At 42.0% G+C, this 5,379-nt stretch overlaps 1 pseudogene across 11 annotated transcripts in view; it reads right to left on the bottom strand.

The window, feature by feature from the left end:
* Nucleotides 1–5,229, bottom strand: part of LOC118144943 (keratin, type II cytoskeletal 8 pseudogene) — a 376,247-nt pseudogene extending 371,018 nt beyond the window's left edge. For all 11 annotated transcript variants that reach the window (XR_013521224.1, XR_013521223.1, XR_013521222.1 and 8 more), the window contains exons 1-2: nucleotides 5,159–5,229; nucleotides 4,844–4,890 (exon numbers count right to left, since the gene is read on the bottom strand). The product of XR_013521224.1 is annotated as a keratin, type II cytoskeletal 8 pseudogene, transcript variant X4 (transcript). The remainder of the gene's footprint in view (nucleotides 1–4,843; nucleotides 4,891–5,158) is intronic.
* Between the last annotated feature and the right edge of the window lie 150 nt (nucleotides 5,230–5,379).

Here is a 5,379-nt window from a genome sequence, read left to right on the forward strand (position 1 = left end):
AATAGAGAACCAAATCATGAATGAACTCCCATCCACAATTGCTACAAAGAGAATAAAATACCTAGGAATACAACTAACAAGGGATGTGAAGGACCTCTTCAAGGGGAACTACAAACCACTGCTCAAGGAAATGAGAGAAGATACAAACAAATGGAAAAACATTCAATACTCATGGATAGAAAGAATCAATGTCATGAAAATGGCCACATTGCCCAAATAATTTATAGATTCAATGCTATCCCCATCAAGCTACCATTGACTTTCTTCACAGAATTGGAAAATAACACCTTAAATTTCATATGGAACCAAAAAGCTCCCACACAGCTAAGACAATCCTAAGCAAAAAAAGAAAAAAAAAAATAGCTGGAGGCATCATGCTACCTGACTTCAAACTATATTACAAGGCTGCAGTAATCTAAACAGCATGGTACTGGTACCAAAACAGATATATAGACCAATGGAACAGAACAGAGGCCTCAGAAAGGATGCCACACAACTACAACCATCTGATCTTTGACAACCCTGACAAAAACAAGCAATGGGAAAGGATTCCCTATTTTAAAAATGGTATTGGGAAAACTGGCTAACATATGAAGAAAGATGAAACTGGATCCCTTCCTTACACCTTGTACAAAAATTAACTCCAGATGGATTAAAGATTTTTTGTTTTTTTGAGATGGAGTCTTGCTCTGTCACCAGGCTGGAGTGCAGTGGCACAATCTCTGCTCACCGCAACCTCCACCTCCAAGCAATTCTTCACCTCAGCCTCCCGAGTAGCTGGGACCACAGGTGCATGCCACCATGCCCGGCTAATTTTTTTTTTGTATTTTTAGTAGAGATGGGGTTTCACCATGTTGGCCAGATGGTCTCGATCTCTTGACCTCATGATCCGCCCGCCTCAGCCTCCCAAAGTGGATTAAAGATTTAAACATAAGATCTAACACCATAAAAACTCTAGAAGAAAACCTAGGCAATACTATTCAGGATACAGGCACAGGCAAGGACTTTGTGACTAAAACACCAAAAGCAATGGCAAAAACAGCTAAAATAGATAAATGGGATCTAATTAAACTAAAGAGTATCTGCACAGCAAAAGGAACCATCATTAGAGCACACTGGCAACCAACAGAATGGGAAAAAATTTTCATAATCTACCCATCTGACAAAGGGCTAATATCTAGAATCTACAAAGAACTTAAACAAATTTACAAGAAAAAAAACAAACGAACAATCCCATCAAAAGTGAGTGAAGGATATGAACAGACACTTTTCAAAAGAAGATATTTATGCAGCCAACAGATATGAAAAAAAGCTCATCACCACTGGTCGTTAGAGAAATGCAAATCAAAACCACATTGAGATACCATATCATGCCAGTTAGAATGGTGATCATTAAAAAATCAGGAGACAACAGATGCTGGAGAGAATGTGGAGAAGAAATAGGAACGCTTTTACACTGTTGGTGGGAGTGTAAATTAGTTCAACCATTGTGGAAGACAGTGTGGTGATTCTTCAAGGATCTAGAACCAGATATCCCATTTGACCCAGCAATCCCATTACTGGGTATATGCCCAAAGGATTATAAATCATTCTGTTATAAACACACATGCACACGTATGTTTATTGCAGCACTGTTCACGATAGCAAAGACTTGGTACCAACCCAAATGTCCATCAATGATAAACTGGATAAAGAAAATGTGGCATATATACACCATGAAATAATATGCAGCTATAAAAAAAGATGAGTTCATGTCCTTTGCAGGGATATGGATAAAGCTGGAAACCATCATTTGAGCAAACTGACACAAGAACAGAAAACCAAACACTGCATGTTCTCATTCATAAGTGGGTGTTGAACAATGAGAACACATGGACACAGGGAGAGGAACATCACACACCGGGGCCAGTTGCAGGGGTGGGAGGCTAGAGGAGGGATAGCAGGGGTCGGGGGATAAGGGAGGGATAGCATTTAAAAAAATACATAATGTAGATGACAGGGTGATGGATGCAGCAAACCACCATGGCACATGTATACCTATGTAACAAACCTGCACGTTCTGCACATGTACCTCAGAACTTAAAGTATAATAGTAATAAAATGAATAAATAAAAATAAAACAATCAGTTAAATTTGTTTAAAAATAACAATACTAAAGTTCTTTTTTTCCCTTTGCTGTACTTTTAGTATCTATAAATAACACATGTAGATTAATAATACGTCTTTCATAATTTACTTGTCTACACACACAATTAAAAGATAAACTGATTGCATTTGCTGCACCAACAGCCACTTCTTGTGCTTTACCCACTGTACTATCCATCCACGTTTCTCCTTTCTATCCCGTCCCTCCATCCCAATCCCAGCAGCATGTAAAGAAGTATATCCACCTGTTCTTTTCCTTTTTCTTTTGAAACGGAGTCTGGCTCTGTTTCCCAGGCTGAGTGCAGTGGCACAATCTTGGCTACTGCAACCTCTGCCTTCTGAGTTCAAGTGATTGTCCTGTGTCAGTCTCCCAAGTAGCAAGGATTACACCCACCACCACGCCTGGCTAATTTTTTTGTATTTTTAGTAGAGACAGGGTTTCACCATGTTGGCCAGGCTGGTCTCGAACTCCTGACCTCAGGTGATCCACCCGCCTCGGCCTCCCAAAGTGCTGGGATTTCAGGCGTGAGCCACCACACCCAGCCCAGCTGTTCTTAAAATGCAAAAAGTGGTAATTCCAGGTTTGGGGGCTGCAAAAATTTAAACAGCAGAAACTCAGGGACATGAGGCAGTGAATGACCAGGCCAGGAATAAAGAGCATCATCATCACTCTGCAAAGGCTGGAGTCAGGGTTGAGGGAGAGAGCAGAAGCTGGCCACAGACAAGGCTGACAGGCGATAGAGCAGAGTGGGCATTCTCAACATCCAAGAGTCAGACAAAGAGAGGAGAGTGGAAGGGAAGGGTCAGCTGATAATAAAATCCCGAGCCTAAGTTATTGAGATTAGGATGGAAATAAGCCTGTGGTTTAAATGGTCTACCTGGAAATAAAACAAAAGACACCTATGGTTAAATGAGCTTATTCTACTGAATGTGACGCTGGATGTTAGTTATTTTTTGTGGTCTTTTGTTACCGTTTTCAAATTTCCTGGTCAAGGACCCCTCTTCCAAGGGTACAACCTGGTTCCCACCCTAGAGCTCAATCTCCATTTAGGGTTACCTTGTTTTTAAGCATATTCAGATGCACCCTTCTGAGTGTGCTTCATCATCCCACACATTCCACAGCTCACCCACTTTCTGGAACTGTTCTTCCCTCAGTGCTAGCTAAGCAAGCATAGCAGGTGCTTCCACCATTCCCTTTTCCTCCAACACACCAGCCCAGCCTAATGGATTCTTGCCTTTGAGAGGGGAAGGTCAAAGATGAGGAATGAGGGCTGAAACACCAACCAACAGCCAACCATATTTCACAATTTCTGGGGCCAGCCTGGTTTACTTTCAAACATATGAAAATATATTTAAAACTGTGCCACTCTGCTTAAAGAGTCTACAATCCTAACCATAAAACAAAACATAGGTGCACCTTAAATACTGGTTATTTGCTCAAAGGCAGGACTCTATGTCTAGCTATACATACCAACCTACATTCTCTTGTACACAGTAACATGACCATTTCTAATATGAAATGCAATCATACACATCAAACCAATAGCTATAAACATGTGATGGGTGTGGCCTGTTCCTGAACCCTAAGGACTTCGTCTGAGGAAGCAGATCTATATTAAAAGAGGGCAGGTATTTCCTAAGTAGCCCCTGAGTTCACACAAAAATTTAGTTTTCTAATTTAGCCTTTGATTGGGGAGATAATCAGCCAATATGGTCACCATATTGAACAGCACGGATCTAAAAGGATTTCCTGAGTATGGAAAATCTCTGTGGATCTCTAGGATGGTTAATTTTATGCATCAACTTGGTTGGGCCACGGTGCCCCATTATTTGGACAAACATAATTCTGGATGTTTTTGTGAAAGTGTTTTTGGATGAGATTTACATTAAATTGGGAGACACTGAGTAAAGCAGATTGCCCTCTATAATATGGATGGGCCTCATCCAATCCGTTGAAGGCCTGAATAGAACGAAAGGCTGACCCTGCCCTGACCAAGGGGTAATTCCGCCTGTAGACAGCCTTCAGACGACATGCAACATTGCCTCTTCTTTGTTCTACAACAGCCTTTGCACTTGAATTACAGCCTTTCCTGAGTCTCCAGTACACCGGCCTCCCCCCAACCGATTTCAGACTCATCAAGCTTCCACAAGCACAGGAGCCAATTCCTTAAAATAAATCTGTTTCTAAATGCATGTATACACATCCTATTCATTTTTTTTCCTCTGGGCAACCCTGACTAACTAATACAGTCTCTAAGTCAAACTGTTATACCTTCTTTACTAAGGAATTTCTTCTAATAGCTGTATACCCACTGGCTTTCCCAACATGAATCAGGAGCTGAAATTTCTGCATATTTTTCTCAGATCTGCTCTAGGTGACTTCCTTTCCTATGGCTACTTCAATAGGGACTGGAGAAGGGAGGGACATACTCAAGAATTTTTTAAAATATTACAGCTAATTACGTAGAAACACTGGCCCTTAGACCTATCTTACCTGGCATTTTATAATCTCCCTTTCACACAATATAATTTGCTTCCCATTTGGGGGACAGGAAGATTGATCTACACTGTCACTTGTCTAGCTACTGAAGTGATAAATAAAATAAAACGTCAAGCATGTAAAATATGTTTATACTCTAGAGTTTTTAGGTTTTTTTCCCTAGTATTTGTATGTGTAGATATAATTAGAAAGTCTTACGTGATGTGTTTGTCATGTGACGATCCAATACAGTGCTTCATCAAGCCCTTAAAAAATAAGAAAAAAATTTACAACTTAAACAAAAACTCCCTACCTTAGCCGCTACAACGTAGAATGAGGCGGGAGGACTGCTTGAGGCCAAGAGTTCGAGGCCTGCCTGGGCAACCTAGTAAGACCTCTGTCACAAACACAAAAACTCCCAACCCTATGGACCACGGTGACATCCTGCCATCAGAAAGCACAGCTTTCCAGCGTCCCTCCAAAAGCTAAGGCCGCCCTCTGATGCTTTCGCCCCGCCTCCGCCCCTGCACTCACCCAACTGGCGGGAGGAGGGCATCCTTCCAGCCACTCAACGTCTCGCAGGGCCCGCCTCCGGCGCGTCTTTCAAAGGTCTTCTAGGAACCAATCAGCGGTTAGAGCCCGAGCTGTCGGCCACCCGAAGGCGGAGTAAGAAAGCAGAAGCGGATCTGATTGGTTTCTGGAAGACGCCGCGCCCACCTCACAGAAGGAAGAACCAGTGAGCTAAGGGGAGGGGC

Source organism: Callithrix jacchus, chromosome 8, assembly GCF_049354715.1.
Source record: "Callithrix jacchus isolate 240 chromosome 8, calJac240_pri, whole genome shotgun sequence".
Classification (NCBI taxonomy): domain Eukaryota; kingdom Metazoa; phylum Chordata; class Mammalia; order Primates; family Cebidae; genus Callithrix; species Callithrix jacchus.